Genomic DNA, 19,627 nt, shown 5'->3' on the forward strand with positions numbered 1-19,627 from the left:
GTATTAATGATCTCTTTTCCTCTCCTGGCCTTCTTTCCAGTAGTCCCGACCAGTGTCCCTCTCACTATATCCAGGGACAACGGCCCTTTTGTTACCCTCTCATGCCAGGAAGCTCATTGGCACCTCAGATTATTTGCACTCACTGCTGCTGCCTACATCACTCTTCTTCCAAAGCTCTTCACACAGCAGATTCCTTCTGTTCCTCTGATCTTAATTCAGAACACTGTCTCTTTCGCTGTGGTTTATTTGATCAAATGAGCTGTGACAGATGGACACACCAGCTCTCTAACCATGGGGTCTTAAAAATCACTACATTTTTGAGAGATTTCAGCACACACAGTGTAGTGACTTAAAAGTTCAGTCTACCTTTAATTACTATAATTTATATATAATTAATTGAAAGAGAAGTTTTATTCAATTTTAAAATAATTACTTATTCGTCATTTTCCCCTTTGAAAGAAAAGAAAACTCTCAGAGGAGCATTAAAAAAAAACCTTGAAACCTTGCTTCCTCAGCAGAGAAAAAGTCCTGTTATTTCAGCAACAACCCCACTAAAAGAAGAAATATAAATGAACACCTTTGGAGCTGTTGAGCCAGAGACATGTTTGCAATGGCCAGAGCGGCTGCAGTAACTCTGCTTACAGGCAGCCATGTTGCCACCTGATCAGAAGCACTGTCTGAAAGCATCCCAACTCTCACTATATTGTGATCATTCCTTTTATGAATACGGAAAATTTAGACTGACCCATTGTAGTGCATAAAATCACTAAATTAAACTTTCAGGGGGGAGGAGTCAAGATGGCGGAGAAGTAGCAGCCTGAGACTACATCAGGTAACAGGAGATCAGCTCGATAGCTTATCTAAACATAGCAAACACCTACAAATCCAACGGGAGAGCGAAGAGAAGAAGAACAGCAACTCTAGAAACAGAAAATCAACCACTTTCTGAAAGGTAGGACTGGCGGAGAAGTGAATCTAAAACAACGGGAAGATAGACCGCGGGGGGAGGGGCCGGCTCCCGGCAAGCGGCGGAGGAACGGAGCACAAAATCAGGACTTTTAAAAGTCTGTTCCAGGGGCGCCTGGGTGGCTCAGTGGGTTAAAGCCTCTGCCTTCAGCTCAGGTCATGATCCCAGAGTCCTGGGATCAAGCCCCACATCGGGCTCTCTGCTCAGCAGGGAGCCTGCTTCCTCCTCTCTCTCCCTGCCTGCCTCTCTGACTAGTTGCAATCTCTGTCTATCAAATAAATAAAAATGAAATTAAAAAAAAAAAAAAAGACATTTAAAAGTCTGTTCCACTGAGGGACATTGCTCCAGGGGCTAAACCGGGGTGAAGCCCACGCGGGGCCAGCGTGGCCCCAGGCCCCGCAAGGTCACAGAAGGATCGGGGGTGTCAGAGTGTCGGAGAGCTCGCAGGTATTAGAATGGAGAAACCGGCTGCAAAGACAGAGCCGAGGACTGAACTCTCAGCTCGGGGTTACCTTGAACTGGTCGCGGGCTGGGTGAGCTCGGAGCGCGGCTGGAGGCTGGGGATACGGGAGTGATTGGGTGCTGTCCTCTGGGGGCGCACTGAGGAGTGGGGCCCCAGGCTCTCGGCTCCTCCGGGCCGGAGACTGGGAGGCCGCCATTTTCATTCCCGTCCTCCGGAACTCTACGGAAAGCGTTCAGGGAACAGAAGCTCCCAAAAGCGAACCCGAGCCGATTACTTAGTCCGGCCGCCGGTAAGGGCGGTGCAATCCCGCCTCGGGCAAAGACACTTGAGAGTCACTACAACAGGCCCCTCCCCCAGAAGATCAACAAAATATCCAGCCAGGACGAAGTTCATCTATCAAGGAGAAAGCAGATTCAATTCCTAAGACAGCAGAGCAATTCCAGAGGATGAGAAAGCAAAGCGCGGAACTCATGGCTTTCTCCCCATGATTCTTTAGTCTTGCGGCTACTTCAATTTTTTTTTCTTTTTTCAATTTTTTATTTTTTTTTCTTTTTTCAATTTTTTTTTCTTTTTTCTTTTTTCTTCTTCTGCTAAATTTTTTTAAAAACTTTTACCCTTTTCTTTTTTAACGTTTTTTGACTAGTTCATCTAAATATATATATTTTTTCTTTCTTTTTTATATTTTTTTATTTGTTTTATTTTTTTAATTTTTTCTTTTTTTTTTTTTTTTCTTTTTTTTCAGAACCTGTTTTTTATCCCCTTCCCCCCCCCCCACAATTTGGGGTCTCTTCTGATTTGGTTACAGCGCATTTTTCCGGGGTCTTTGCCACCCTATTAGTAGTTTATTTGCTCCTTCATATCCTCTTATCTGGACAAAATGACAAGGCGGAAAAAATCACCACAAACAAAAGAACAAGAGACAGTACCGAAGGCTAGGGACCTAATCAACACAGACATTGGTACTATGTCAGATCAAGAGTTCAGAATGACGATTCTGAACATTCTAGCCGGGCTCGAAAAAGGCATGGAAGATATTAGAGAAACCCTCTCTGGAGATATTAAAGCCCTTTCTGGAGAAATTAAAGAACTAAAATCTAACCAAGTTGAAATCAAAAAAGCTATTAATGAGGTGCAATCAAAAATGGAGGCTCTCACTGCTAGGATCAATGAGGCAGAAGAAAGAATTAGTGATATAGAAGACCAAATGACAGAGAATAAGGAAGCCGAGCAAAAGAGGGACAAACAGCTACTGGACCATGAGGGGAGAATTCGAGAGATAAGTGACACCATAAGACGAAACAACATTAGAATAATTGGGATTCCAGAAGAAGAAGAAACAGAGAGGGGAGCAGAGGGTCTATTGGAGAGAATCATTGGAGAGAATTTCCCTAATATGGCAAAGGGAACAAGCATTAAAATCCAGGAGGTGCAGAGAACCCCCCTCAAAGTCAACAAGAATAGGTCCACACCCCGTCACCTAATAGTAAAATTTACAAGTCTTAGTGACAAAGAGAAAATCCTGAAAGCAGCCCGAGAAAAGAAATCAGTAACATACAATGGTAAAAATATTAGATTGGCGGCAGACTTATCCACAGAGACCTGGCAGGCCAGAAAGAGCTGGCATGATATATTCAGAGCACTCAACGAGAAAAACATGCAGCCAAGAATACTCTATCCAGCTAGGCTATCATTGAAAATAGAAGGAGAGATCAAAAGCTTCCAGGACAAACAAAAACTGAAAGAATTTGCAAACACCAAACCAGCTCTCCAGGAAATATTGAAAGGGGTCCTCTAAGCAAAGAGAGAGCCTAAAAGTAGTAGATCAGAAAGGTACAGAGACAATATACAGTAACAGTCACCTTACAGGCTAATAATGGCACTAAATTCATATCTCTCAATAGTTACCCTGAATGTTAATGGGCTAAATGCCCCAATCAAAAGACACAGGGTATCAGAATGGATAAAAAAACAAAACCCATCAGTATGTTGCCTACAAGAAACTCATTTTAGACGCGAAGACACCTCCAGATTTAAAGTGAGGGGGTGGAAAACAATTTACCATGCTAATGGGCATCAGAAGAAAGCTGGGGTGGCAATCCTTATATCAGATCAATTAGATTTTAAGCCAAAGACTATAATACATTAATAAAAGAAAGAACAAGAACCATATGATACTCTCAATAGATGCTGAAAAAGCATTTGACAAAGTACAGCATCCCTTCCTGATCAAAACTCTTCAAAGTGTAGGGATAGAGGGCACATACCTCAATATTATCAAAGCCATCTATGAAAAACCCACCGCAAATATCATTCTCAATGGAGAAAAACTGAAAGCTTTTCCGTTAAGGTCAGGAACACGGCAGGGATGTCCATTATCACCACTGCTATTCAACATAGTATTAGAAGTCCTAGCCTCAGCAATCAGACAACAAAAAGAAATTAAAGGCATCCAAATTGGTAAAGAAGAAGTCAAACTATCACTCTTCGCAGATGATATGATACTATATGTGGAAAACCCAAAAGACTCCACTCCAAAACTGCTAGAACTTGTACAGGAATTCAGTAAAGTGTCAGGATATAAAATCAATGCACAGAAATCAGTTGCATTTCTGTACACCAACAACAAGACTGAAGAAAGAGAAATTAAGGAGTCAATCCCATTCACAATTGTACCCAAAACTATAAGATACCTAGGAATAAACCTAACCAAAGAGACTAAGAATCTATACACAGAAAATTATAAAGTACTCATGAAAGAAATTGAGGAAGACACAAAAAAATGGAAAAATGTTCCATGCTCCTGGATTGGAAGAATAAATATTGTGAAAATGTCTATGCTACCTAAAGCAATCTACACATTTAATGCAATCCCTATCAAAATACCATCCATTTTTTTCAAAGAAATGGAACAAATAATCCTAAAATTTATATGGAACCAGAAAAGACCTCGAATAGCCAAAGGAATATTGAAGAACAAAGTCAAAGTTGGTGGCATCACAATTCCGGACTTCAAGCTCTATTACAAAGCTGTCATCATCAAGACAGCATGGTACTGGCACAAAAACAGACACATAGACCAGTGGAACAGAATAGAGAGCCCAGAAATCGACCCTCAACTCTATGGTCAACTCATCTTCGACAAAGCAGGAAAGAATGTCCAATGGAAAAAAGACAGCCTCTTCAATAAATGGTGCTGGGAAAATTGGACAGCCACATGCAGAAAAATGAAATTGGACCACTTCCTTACACCACACACGAAAATAGACTCCAAATGGATGAAGGACCTCAATGTGAGAAAGGAATCCATCAAAATCCTTGAGGAGAACGCAGGCAGCAACCTCTTCGACCTCAGCCGCAGCAACATCTTCCTAGGAACAACGGCAAAGGCAAGGGAAGCAAGGGCGAAAATGAACTATTGGGATTTCATCAAGATCAAAAGCTTTTGCACAGGAAAGGAAACAGTTAACAAAACCAAAAGACAGCTGACAGAATGGGAGAAGATATTTGCAAACGACATATCAGATAAAGGGCTAGTATCCAAAATCTATAAGGAACTTAGCAAACTCAACACCCAAAGAACAAACAATCCAATCAAGAAATGGGCAGAGGACATGAACAGACATTTCTGCAAAGAAGACATCCAGATGGCCAACAGACACATGAAAAAGTGCTCCACGTCACTCGGCATCAGGGAAATACAAATCAAAACCACAATGAGATATCACCTCACACCAGTCAGAATGGCTAAAATTAACAAGTCAGGAAATGACAGATGCTGGAGAGGATGTGGAGAAAGGGGAACCCTCCTCCACTGTTGGTGGGAATGCAAGCTGGTCCAACCACTCTGGAAAACAGCATGGAGGTTCCTCAAAATGTTGAAAATAGAACTACCCTATGACCCAGCAATTGCACTACTGGGTATTTACCCTAAAGATACAAACATAGTGATCCGAAGGGGCACGTGTACCCGAATGTTTATAGCAGCAATGTCTACAATAGCCAGACTATGGAAAGAACCTAGATGTCCGTCAACAGATGAATGGATCAAGAAGATGTGGTATATATACACAATGGAATACTATGCAGCCATCAAAAGAAATGAAATCTTGCCATTTGCGACGACGTGGATGGAACTAGAGCGTATCATGCTTAGTGAAATAAGTCAATCGGAGAAAGACAACTATCATATGATCTCCCTGATATGAGGACATGGAGAAGCAACATGGGGGGGGTAGGGGGATAGGAGAAGAATAAATGAAACAAGATGGGATTGGGAGGGAGACAAACCATAAATGACTCTTAATCTCACAAAACAAACTGGGGGTTGCTGGGGGGAGGTGGGAATGGGAGAGGGGGAGCGGGCTATGGACATTGGGGAGGGGAGGCGAACCATAAGAGACTATGGACTCTGAAAAACAACCTGAGGGTTTTGAAGGGTCAGGGGTGGGAGGTTGGGGGAACAGGTGGTGGGTGATGGGGAGGGCACGTTTTGCATGGAGCACTGGGTGTTGTGCAAAAAGAATGAATACTGTTACGCTGAAAAAAAAATAAATAAAAAGGGAAAAAAAAAAAAAAAAAGATTTAAACTTTCAGGAAGATGATTGCTCTCTGAAAATAAAATACCGTGGATGAAAACAATCTGCAATACTTAGCACTTTTACTATTGCAATGACTTCAAAACTATTAATTGGTATAAAGCTTGCAAACATGTTGTGATATTTTGGAAAAAAGCTGGAGTTATGATAATCGATGGAGAGGAAAGTAAATTTTACAGGAGTGATGTCAAGATAAAATGAGGTAACAGAAACCTTTGATGCAGGAGATGCCTTTCATTGATGAAAAGGGAAGAAATGGGCAACACCAGCAGTTGTCTCATTTCACTGGGTTTGGGCTCTGTCCCTGTGAGACCTCATTCCAGCAGAGACCCAATTAATATTGATTACCAAGTGTCTATACAATGACAGTTCTTTGAGCAAAAAGACATATATTTGTAAGGCAATGATGGAATGCTAACACTGGCCTCATTTTAGAGCCTGTTAGATCTTGGACAGTCTTTGACTATTCAGTTCAGCAATGCTTCAACCGTTTAAAATGGTTTGTCATTTCCTTGTTTATGTATCCCATTGTTGCAACAATAGCATATGCCAGATTCCAGCATCTGATAGGTTGAAATATATATATATTTTTTTTTCATGACAGAGAGAGAGAGAGCAAGAGAGGGAAAACAAGGAGGGGAAGTGGGAGATGGAGAAGCAGGCTTCCCACTGAGCAGGAAGCCCAATGCCAGGGGTCGATCCCAGGACCCTGTGATAATGATGTGAGCCAAAGGCAAACGCTTAATGACGGAGCCATACAGGCACCCCTGATAGGCTGAAACATAAATGAAAATGTAGCATGTGCATTTTACCAAAGTAGGATAAAATCTATTGTAAGAAAGATTTATACATATATTATTTATATATTTTATATCTATATATATATCACTAAAAACAATGAAAATGTTGATAATCCAACAATAATACATGATCAATTGTAAAAAGCATTCCCCTTTAAAAGCTGGTAAAACATTTTAAAATGTGCATCCTAGAATAGATGAGATATGTTTGTCAAAGACAGAATGTAGGGCTAATCTTGATTTCTTTTTCTCAAAAGATTTATTTATCCATTTTAGAGAGAGAGAGAGTGAGTAGGGGAAGGGGCAAAGGGAGAGAATCCTTCAAGCAGATCTCCCTGCAGCACCACCATGCTGAGCACAGAGCCTGATGTGGGACTAGATCCCATGACCCATGAGATCAGGACTCATGAGATCACAACTCATGAGATGACAACCTGAGCCAAAACCAAGAGTTGGATGCTCAACTCACTGAGCCACCCAGGCACCCCTACTATCCTTGATTTCTCAGCTTAGAATTACTAAGTCACAGGGTGGCTCAATTGGTTAAGAACCTGCCTTTGACTCAGATTATGACTCCAGGGTCCTAGAATCAAGCTCACATTCTTCTCACTCTCCCTCTGCCTCCATTCCCCTTGCTTGTGTGTGCTCTCTCTCTCTCTCTGTCTAATATTTTTTTTTTAAATCTTTAAGAAAAAAAAGAAATACTAACTGAGAGTTCCCTGGATCTCAGCAACTAGTTGAGTTACTAAAAGGTGACTTCTTGTATTTTGCTTAAAGTTCAAAAGAGGTAGTTTTAAATGAATTAAATATTTTTAGGTATATCTGGAATTGGATATTTTCAATCTATACACCTAAAAGGCAAATCGAGCTTTCTGACTTTACTTTCATTTGCCTCTACACTTTTCAACATAGAATGAAAGTTTTAGAGACAATGCTTAATAGATGTTTGACCTTGAACAAGATATCGGTGATAATGGCTCTTTTATAGCCTTGTTGAAGACTTCAGTAAGGTGTGTGAAGTGGTGGAAACAAATGGTGCCTAGCCCAGAGCAAGCACTGAGTAAATGGAAGCGCTCATTATTTCACATCCATTCAAAAGACACATGTTAAGTAGTATACAATTAGGTTCTATTGACATGCCCATTGGAAGAGGGAGTAGGAAAGGAAAGCATTCTAGATACTATTGCTAATTTAGGAACCACCTCAAAACTTGGTATCTTGAAAGAGCTATTTTGTTATGTAACTTGATTCTGGGTGTCAGGACTTCACACAGGACACAGTTCTATGATGTTGGGGGCCTCGGCTGGGAAGACTTGAAGATGGGGGAGGATAACTCATCATTTGAAGGCCATAACCATCTTTCTTTTCTTTTTTCTTTTTCTTCTTTTTTTTTTTTTAGAGAGAGAAGGAGGGGGAGGGGTAAAGGAAAAGGAGGAGAGAATCTTAAGCAGGCTGCATGCCCAGCGCAGAGCCTGGTGCAGGACTTGATCTCACAACCTGAGATCATGACCTGAGCAGAAATCAAGAGTCGGATGCTTAACTGACTAAGCCATCCAGGTGCCCCAAGGTCATAATCATCTTAAGGTATCTTTGCTCCTATGTCAGGCAGCTGATGCTGGTTGTCAGCTGGGACCTCAGCTAGTCTGTCAGCCAGAAAATGTGCATGGATATTCTCCCTGTGGTCTGCCAGCGGACACTGGGGTATCCTCACCATGTGGTGGCTGGGTTCCCAGAGCAAACATCCCAAGAGAGTCAGACAGCAACTGTGTTGCTTTCACGACCTAGCTTGGAAATCACATTAAGTCACAGAGCACCACCAGATTTATGAAGAGCCCACATTTTAACAAGAGGAATGTCAAAGTCACATTGGAAGAAGAGCAAGTAAAATGGGAGATGTCATCACAAGCTGTTTGGAAAACACCATCTGCCAGAGAGAGTGAGAAAAGTGAGAGGGACAGAGACAAAATTTAAGACAACCTGAAAGGCGAGCACTTCTTATGGCATAGCCGTGCACCAAAACATTTGAGAGAGACACTTCTTGACATTTTGAAATGTCTAGTAACTACCAGCCTAGTGCAGAAAATCGTTCAGAACTATCAAAAAGATTATTATGTTCATATACTCAGAAAGAGAGCAGGTGCTAACAAAATTCTCACAGTTGCTTTTCAAACTAAGCTGACCAAAGCTAAGAAGAAATAAAGTTGTTTTGGGATATATAGATACTCATGACCTATCATAAACTAAGTGAGGAGAGACATTCAATAGAACTAACATGTGCCTAGAAAAGCAAGCTAAAACAACTCTGGTCATAAGGGTTCTGGGTTTTTTAAAGATTAAATTAAAGAATTCATATGATTTAAAAAGTGACTTTCCTTGTGCATTCATATCCAACGTGTTTTAGGATAATACTTACTTTTTCATAGCTTATTTTTGAAACATTATAAGATTAGTATCACTGCTCCCACTTTATAGGTAAGAAATCTGAGCCTCAGGCTAAAAATTTGCCTTTCTACCTGAACCCTAATTCCCTGCACTTTCCATTCCTTACACGATGCTTTTGATTTTATTTATTTTGTAGGGGACATTTAAAAGCACCAAAATAGACATTTCTGGCCAGAGTTTGAAACAGGGAAATAGAATTCAAAGTACTATAGAAAGCTTTATATTTTTAACTACCAAAAACATTTTAAAGAGGGCACTGAATGTCCCAGTCAACAACAAGCTCAACAGACCCTTGCAGCAACACAATTTGAGAGGGGCCCATCACACAGGGCCTGTCTTGACTGAGAGGATGTTTGTGAGGAGAAACAGGATGAACTTCAAACCCAAGTCAGGGAGACTTCTTAAGGAGACAAAACATTAATTTTTGAACAAAAAAGTATAAATATTCATTGGTAGTTTCACAAATCATTAGGGACAAATGAGTAAGAGAAATAGAAATCTGAAGCTGACTGGGCTAATTTAGCTAGAGAAATAAATATAGATGTTAAATCAGTGCTTCTGAAGCCTCATGGTACCATTAAAAAATCAACATTGACAGCAAAACATTTCAAAAGTTTTAACCTGGAAGACTCTTCTTCAATAGGCCCACATTTTTCTCTTTATTCTTTAACTTCTTAGGCTGTAACCTGAACTCCTTAGAGACATACTTACATTTGCATTTTTCTCACTGCCTAATTTACATGCCCTTCCGGATTTCTGTCAGATAATAAATTATTTTATTGAGCTAGTAAAACTCTTTTTATGCAGAAAGCTTTCTTTACAGACCACACAATAAAGGCATTTTATTGTGGTATGTGACTTAAACCAAAACGAATGTTGGGTGTTTTTTTTAAAATATGTGTCACAGCGCAAAACATATGATAGAACTGAACTTTAAAACGTAATCTAATCCTGATACTTTCATCTAAGCAGTACATGAAGCTCTCCTATAGCGTTGGCTACTATCTAACAGCTTACTCAAGAAGGTAGCGGATCTTTATCATTCTTACACTGTAAAGTGAAAACAACTCACAGGTATGGCCCATAGCAGAAAATGCAAAAGCAAATTTAGAGTATTAAATTACATTCTTCCTACATATAAGCCAGTTCTGACTATTTAAGGGGGGAAAGCCCTTTGCTGAAGCCTCTCACAGTAACTGTTCACATAATAGCATTCTATAACAAAATGCCAGATTCACCCACGCTTTTAATTGCACAAATTTGGAAATCTCCACATGAGAGTAATTCTAAATGCTTCATGTGTATGCATGCATGTGCCCCTGACACACACAGCAGAGTAAGTAAAGAAATAAGAGGGAACCCTCTCTCTTTCTCTTTCTAAAGATTTTACTTATTTATTTGAGAGAGGGAATGAGCACATGAGAGGCAGAGGGAGAAGGAGAAGCAGACTCCCCACTGAGCAGGGAGCCCCCAGGATCCCAGGATCATGACCTGAGTCGAAGGCAGATGCCTAACCAACTGAATGACCCAGGTGCCCCTGTCCTTCTCTCTTAAGTGTCCTTATATATTACCTAAAATTCATTGCTGGAGTTACTCATTATTCAAAAGCTTCTATATCTGAGACATGGTTTTTTAAGCTTTAGGTTCGAAATCTAGAATAACCAATTAAGAATGTGTTCATTTGTTTATTTGTTTTACCATTTTACCATAACACTATCATTTGGGATCGGGGGAGATAGCAGTTAAAATATTCCTGCAGCTAGCAAGAGAGTACCACGGGATCTGTGTTTGCTATTTTTTTCTGGTTCATCTGACCCAGGATGCATGGATGGACTTGAACAAAATCGTCAGAGGCCGATCCATGCTTCCCGGTTTATGTAAGCACTCTGGCTACTGTAAGCCAGTCCCTACAAAGAGAGATAATTTCAGATCCTGACATCTGATGAAGGTTCCTATAAATGATGGCTACTCAAAGGGCCATGCTTTACCATCTTCAACACATCTTCAAACACAGGGAAAATATTCTCTTTGGGAAATGACCACCATTATTCATTTGCACCCAAGGATTTAAAGTCACATCTGTTATTGAGAAGGACATACTTTGAGCCATTTTTCAGGCTTTGATTTGGAACTTCAAGAGGGACCCAAGGGGAAGGTAACTGGTTAGTTAGCAGAAGCCCATACTCAAATGCTGAGCACAGAGAAGCGTAAGATATGCTATAAGAGGTTTTTTTGGAAGGAACTATATATACTAAAGTATATGAAAAATCCCCCTGGATTAGAGACAGTGCCATTTCCTTCAACTAGGGTTTGTTTTTTTTTTTTTTTTTTTTTTTGTGGTTTTTGCTTGCTACCTTCAGAGCACTCAGAGCCTCACAGACACCCCTAAACACCATCAGGCAGTAAACTGACAAAGACTGCTGACTTAGTTAACAGATCTGGAACTCCCCCCAGATCCTCAGTGAATGCCTCATTCATAGGACATAACACAAAATAGACTAGTTTAAAAAGAAAGTAGTTTATTTTCAGGTTTAGATCATTGGATCCAGCTATTAAATGGAGAATGAATAAAAAACTGTTTTTGATATATAAGAGAAATTGTTTAAGAAGCATTTTATCTCAACCTACTGATACTGTTTTATGTTAAATTGCTCAAGTTTTTAATTAATTTGTTGTCTTAAATAGGTTAATGTTCCCACTTGAAATCTTATTTATACCATTTTCTGGCATAGACCCACTTTTCCAAAGGCATATCAAAGTTTAACGTCAACCTAGCCGGATGTTCATTATCATATTATCATAAAGTCCAAGTTAATGAAAATTGACAGTGTGACTTTATGGCAACACAAAGGCACTGTGCCAAAGTGGTACTTACCCTTTATACAGTTGTATTATGAAAAGAGTTTAAGTCAAAGTTAACTTTCTTGGGGGAACAGGTGGTGGGTAATAGGGAGGGCACGTTTTGCATGGAGCACTGGGTGTTGTGCAAAAACAATGAATACTGTTATGCTGAAAAAAATAAATAAAATGGGGAAAAAAAAGTTAACTTTCTTTTCCTTCTACCTAAAAATTTAAATTCATTAATGGCCAAGATTTGGATTGAAAGAATAAAAAGGGACCAGAAAGAAATGATAGTCTGTAAAAATGATTCCCTCTCCTTCAGAGTCATGAAGCTACTCTAGGGCTTTCCAGAAATAACTCACAGATGAAAATAAACCTGGGACAAACATCTTTCAGACTTAGGGTCAAGGTAAACCACAATCTTTCCCAAAAGCTCAAATTTGAGGTGACTTCCTAAGTGTTCCACTGACCAGTGTTAAATAACAACATAATCTGATTTTTAGCTTGGGGCACCTGGGTGGCTCAGTTGGTTAAGCATCCAAGTCTTGATTTCAGCTCAGATCATAATCTTGGGGTCCCAGGATCCTGCCCCACGTGGGGCTCCACACTCAAGGCAGAATCTGCTTGAGAATTCTCTTTCCCCCTGCTTGTGTGCTCTCTCTCTCTCTCTCTCAAATAAATAAAAATTTCTTAAAAATCTGATTTTTGGCTTAAATAAAGGACAATTTACAGGAATGCTCTGCTGGCTGTTTGAATCATGGTCATATCTCTGGCTCCCTTCAGCACTCCTTAGCCGTGTGTATCGTGGTCAAGCAGCCATATTTTGAGTGGTGCTGGACTCAAATCCCAGTTCAGCCATTTTTTAACCTATGTTAGTTTTTTGTTTTTAATCTATGTTAGTTTAGATGAGTCATCTAATTTGTGTCAAAGTCTCTGCTTCTTTATGTGAGAAATAGTAATGTTAATACCCACTTGACATATTGTTGCAAGGGAGAGAAATAATGTAGCAAAGCACCTAGCTCAGAGCCCAACAATTGTCTGATTATGATGATTATTTATTCAATAAATGTTTTTATCCAGTATCACCACTGTTAGCTTTTATGAGTTCCAAATAATCATGAGTCAGATAAACAGGATTGAATCCCATCTTGATAGTCATATATTTAGAGCTCTTTACTGCAACAATCCAAGTGTAAAAAAAGGAGAATATTGTGCTTACCTGCCACTAGGAGGCATATTTTCTGCCAACCTGTTCATGTACTCTAGCATACACTATCTGTATGTGAGGGCTTCATAGAATATTTACATCTCACGTTTATATTGTTTCATAATTGTTTGAAACTTGGGCCTTCCTTTTTTTTTTTTTTGTCTGCAGGTCCAGCCTCCATGCCTGCCTCATCTGTATGTTTTGGTATATAAACAAAAATTCAGCCTTTAGAATCAGACAGACAAAAGTTTGATTCCTGGCTCCAACATTTACTAGTTGTGAAACCTTGGGCAAATTACTGCCTTCTACAAACCTATTTACTTCATCTATAAAACTGGAATACTAATTGCCTTATGATGGTATTGTGAGTATTAGAAACAAATAATTTTATGTTCTTGGCACAGAGTTGACTCTCAATGGGTGAGAACAACACTGTTGCAGTTTTTTTGTGTTATTTCTGCCTAATTCTAAGCTTTAGTCTTAAGCTGAGCTATTTCAGTCTATCCAGGAATAAAGATCTTATTCTGAACTTCCATTTGGGGACAGGATAAAGTATCTGTGCTTCTCTTATTTTTCTTGCTAAGTACAGCTATAAACTATGGATGTTATATTTTAAAAAGAGAAAGAGACAGAGAGAGACAGGGAGAGACCAAGAGAGACAGAGCCTCTCAAGACAGAAAGAAAACAAACCAGATAGAGAACTTGAGACCCAAAGAATGGCACTGTATTGGGTTCCCTGGGTTTTCTTCTTGCCTCAAACATCCTAAATGTGGTCAAGAAGAAGTTGGCAACCTGAACCAACTAATGAATGCACACAAAATAAGCCCCAAGAAAAACCTGCTCTTCTAGCCAGAAGACCAGGAAAGGAACAATCCAACAAGACAGAAAACTTTTAGACAGTAACAACTCTCCTCCAGCCAAACACAGTGGGAAAATCTGTATCTTCCATATCACCATTGTCAGCAAAGACTAAGCAAAAAGTCAAGACTTCTATCACCATTGGGTGATAATATGGCATCTCTCCCAGGTGAGATGGTGTCAAGAAGACCAAGAGGGAAGTAAGGACTGTCACCCATCTTCCCATCTCTCTACCCTTGGATTGTCAGTAAGGGCTATGTAGGGAAGAGTAATGAGGTACCCCTTCATTTCCCAGGCAGGATGTTACCACTGGAGGTCCAGTGGGAAGTCAGAAGTCCCACCCCTACACAGCAGTAACAAGGTACTCAACCCTAAAGATTGTGTTAACAGAGGTTGAATGGAAAACTTGGATTTCTATTACCACTGAGCAGTAAGGAGAGGGCTCCCCACTTCCCTCATCCATATGGTATCAGACGTGTCACTAAGAAAACAGATTTAAATAGGACCAGAATCTCATAGCATAATACCAAAAATATCCAAGATCTATTAGAAAAATAAAACACTCATCATACCAAGAACTAAGAAAATCTCAACTTGAATTGAGGAAAAAAGTTAATCAATAGGTGTCAATAGTGTGATGATACTAATGTTGGAATTATCAGAGAGCTTAAAACAGTCATCATAAAAATACTTCAATGAACAATTGCAAATATATTTAAAATAAATGAAAAAATGGAAAGTCTAGCAAAGAAAGAGAAGACATGAAGAAATTTTTAAATGGAAAAACACAACTGAGTTTTTTTAAAGATTTTATTTATTTTGACAGACAGAGATCACAAGTAGGCAGAGAGGCAGGCAGAGAAAGAGAGGAAGGGAAGCAGACTCCCTGCTGAGCAGAGAGCCTGATGTGGGGCTCAACCCCAGGACCCTGGGATCATGACCTGAGCCAAAGGCAGAGGCTTTAACCCACTGAACCACCCAGGTGCCCCACAACTGAATTTTTTTTTAAATGGGTGGACTCACTAGCAGAGTAGAGAGAAACACAAAAATCAATAATCTTGAAGAGAGAAGGGGAGAAAATCAATCCGAACAACAGAGAATAAATATGTTGAAAAAAAAAAATGAACACAGTCTCAGGGACCTGCAGAATTATAACAAAAGATTTAACATTCATGTCATCAATATTTTGGAAGGAAAAGAGAAAGACTTTTGGGATTGAAAGCCTTTGAAAAAGTAATACTTCAAATTCCAAGTTTGGCAATAGACTATAAACCCACAGAATCCAAACAGGATAAACCCAGAGATATCCACAGCAAGACATATGATAATGAAACTTCTGAAAACTAAAGACAAAGTCTTGACAACAGAGAAATGCCACATTATTGTATCTATTTATAGGGATAAAACAATTGAAATGACAGCAGATTTCTCATCAGAAACTCTGGAAGTTAGAGGAAGGGGACACTTTTCAAATGTTGAAAGAAAGAAAAACAAAACTTTGAACCCAGGATCCTGTATTCCATGAGATATTCTTCAGGAATTAAATGGAAATCAAGACATGGTCCAGTAAAGGGAACTTGAGAATTTGAGAAACTTTTGCCAGTACCTACTCTAAAAGAATGGCTAAAGAAGGGGTACCTGGGTATCTCAGTTATTAGGCATTTGCCTTCGGCTCAGATCATGATCCCAGGGTCCTGGGATTGAGCCCGTGTTGAGCCCTACTTTGAGCTTCCTGTTCAAAAGGAAGCCTGCTTCTCCCTCTCCCACACCCCCTGCTTGTGTTCCCTCTGTTGCTGTCTCTCTCTCTCTTCGAATAAATAAATGAAATATTTTTTTAAAAAGCATGGCTAAAGAAAACCCTTAAAACAATGCAAATGTTTAAAGAGTGAACCTAGGAATTTCAAGAAGGAAGGAAGAATATAAACAGTAAGCATTGGATAAATGCAGTGAATGTGCTTTCTTCTCTTGAGTTCTCCCAATTATGTTTGATGCCTGAAGCAAAAATTATAATATAGCATGTAGTGTTCAAGATATGTAAAGGAAATATGTTAAGACTATTATATTAAAAGAAGGTAAAGGGACTCAGAGGGAAGTAAAGTTTATCCCCTTTACTCAAGTTGGTAAAATACTAATGGCAGTAAATTGTTATGTATATAGAACTTAATACCTAGAGTTACAACTAGAAAATATAAACAGACACACTCAGAAATATTATGGATAACTCAAATGGAATTCTAGAAATGTTGAAGTAGTTAAAAACAGGACTACCCTACAATCCAGCAGTTGCACTACTAGGATACCCAAATACCCAAAGGATACAAAAATACTGATTCAAAAGAGGCACATGCACCCCAATGTTTGTAGCAGCATTATCAACAACAGCTAAATTACAGAAAGAGTCCAAATATCCATTGACCAACGAATGGATGAAGAAGATGTGCTATATATGGAGTATTACTCAGTCATCAAAAAGAATGAACTCTTGCCATTTTGCAACTGTGACTAGAACTAGAGTGTACTGTACTAACTGAAGTAATTCAGTCAGAGAAAGATACACCATATGATTTCACTCATATGTGGAACTTAAGAAACAAAACAGATGAACATACGGAAAGTGAAAAGGAGGGGGGAGAGAGAGAGAGAGAAACAACCACAAGAAACAATTACAGAGAACAAACTGAAGGTTGATGGAGGGAGATGGGTGGGGGATGGGCCACATAGGTGATGGGCATTAAGGAGGGCACTTTTGTGATAAGCACTGGGTATTACATGTAAGAAATGAATCAATAAATTCTACACCTAAAACCGATTTTACCATATATGTTAACTAGAATTGAAATAAAAAATTGGAATTAAAAAGAAGTTTAAGTAACCTACAGGAAGACAGAGTGGGGAAATTCTTATTCTAGAATTTAGAGTTGGGTAAAAATTGTTAGTGGTTTAGTTGTGTTCTTCATCAATACAAAGCTATCCCCAGCTTCAGCTTCCCTACAATGGCTACTGTGGCCATTGTACATTGTACTGTGGCTACTGATTATATCACATTGGTTTATACTCAGTGGGCTCCTCTAACAGCCATTGCAGTCTTGGACTCAATAGTCATCAAAATTCATTTTTGAGAAAAACAATACATAAAGCTGATGATTTGAAGACCAAGAGGCCCATTTTCCCAAAGAGTTAATATAGTCTTGGACCAAGCAAGATTGCAAGATCGGGGCACTTGGACTGCCCTGAATTGTACTCCATCCCCCTCCCTCATACACATACACAATAGCTTTTCTTATATATATGAAGCAAAAGCTTCAGCTATATTGATATGCTGGCTTTTCAAAGAGTCAGTCCTGCATCTAATATTAGTAATACTACTGGTATCTTCCATTCATTGGTCTCCTCTTCCACACCTACATTACCAGGTATCTTGTAAAATTACTTTTAATCTTTAAAACAAGTCCTGGGGGAGCACCTGGGTGGCTCAGTGGCCTAAAGCCTCTGCCTTCGGCTCCCAGGGTCCTGGGATCAAGCCCCACATCAGGCTCTCTGCTCAGCAGGGAGCCTGTCTCTCCCTCTCTCTCTGCCTGCCTCTCTGCCTACTTGTGATTTCTGTCTGTCAAATAAATAAAATCTTAAAAAAAAAAAAAGAATTTATTAAAACAAGTCCTGGAAGCATATTATCTCATTCACAAGTGTCCAGTCCAGAAGCCTAACTTGTACCTGTCTGTTTCCACTCAGTCAGACTGTGACTGTGGAGAGAATTTTTTATTCAAGAAATGTTTTTTCGCTACTTCACAGTGTTTGCATTAGGAGAAGACACCAGGAGAAATCCTGAGGTTAGGCGTGTGAAAAATTGCCGACAGGAATTATAATCACAGGCTCAAAGGCAACCTAAAGGTTGTGTAGCCAGAGTGGAATGACTACATGGACACCCAAAAGAACAAAAGAAAAATCTTTATGGCTACCATGAAGTAAGAGAGGGAGTCATCAAACTACCCTGATAGGTTCTCACATAGATGAGTTTCTTAAGCTCTCATCATGCGGGAATCAAACACGTATGTGAATTCTCTAAATTGTAGGATAGCAGGAATTCAAATGCCTCTGGACATAAGGGGACAATCAAAGACCTAAACCTTTTTTAATTTTTAATTTTATTAAGTAGGCTCCATGCTCAATGTGGGGCTTGAACTCATGACTCTGAGGTCAAGAGTCACATGTTCTACCAACAAATACAGGCAGGCATCCCAAGATAAGTCTTACAGACAGATTCTGATGCAGTGACTAGGTTTCTATTCACTTTCTTGAGGGGTTTGATATACTTGCATGTCAAAAGCTACCTAAATCTGACCCTGAAAATTCCCCTCACCATCTTTCATGTAACAGGGCAGCCTTTTCTTGAAGAGTGAGACAACTGAGATCTTGCCTAGTCTTGTGCTAAAGCAGTAAGTACTTGACGGAATCCCTTACTACTCTGAGCCTATTTCTCCATCTGCAAAGTAAAGAAGCTAGAGCAATTGATCTGTAAAATCGTTTCCAAATGTATAATTCCATGATCCTATTGAAAATATTTTAGAGATAAATCTCTAGCCCTGATTGTTCGAGGAATATAATATTTATAATTCCTGTTGGCTCTGGGTTAGTACTCAATGCAGACTATTTGTTTCTGAAAGATAACACAATTTCACAATGACCAATCTTTGTAAAATTTTTAGTGTGTTAAAAAAAAATTTAGTGTGTTAATGGTATCGAGCTATTTCAACTGTAGAGAACACACATTAATATCGCTGCTCTCTCATAGAACATTTATTTTTCTATTTTCGGCTTCATGGCCAAAAACTTCTCTTTCCACATCAGTCAAATGTTGTTATTATTATTATTATTATTATTATTATTATTATTATTTATTTCATTATGTTTCCACATAGTCAGATAATTGACTATTAGTGGGGACCACCACAAAAAGGATGTTGACAGATCAAGGCAAACCAGTCACCAGGATGAAAAATACAACTCAAATCACAAGTACCCCCAGCAGAAATTCAACACATTTGTGAAACAAAGTGACAGCCTTCAGCGTAGCTCTGGGTGCGAGGCATTAGAGCAATCCCATCCTTTTAATCCATAATTTTCCTGACGTCCAGGGAAGTAAAGAGAGCTGCCCTACTTTCTCCAATAACAGTTTTTTTTTAAAGATTTTATTTATTTATTTGACAGAGAGAGATCACAAGTAGGCAGAGAGGCAGGCAGAGAGAGTGAGAGGGAAGCAGGTTCCCTGCCGAGCAGAGAGCCCGATGCGGGACTCGATCCCAGGACCCTGAGATCATGACCTGAGCCGAAGGCAGCAGCTTAAACCACTGAGCCACCCAGGCGCCCCTCTCCAATAAGTTTTAAGAGTCAAACGGTAGGATGTCCCTAAAAGAACTTTGTGCACATGGAAGGATATAGACATGGAAATGTGTAAGT

This window comes from Meles meles, chromosome 10 (genome assembly GCF_922984935.1).
Source record: "Meles meles chromosome 10, mMelMel3.1 paternal haplotype, whole genome shotgun sequence".
NCBI lineage: Eukaryota > Metazoa > Chordata > Mammalia > Carnivora > Mustelidae > Meles > Meles meles.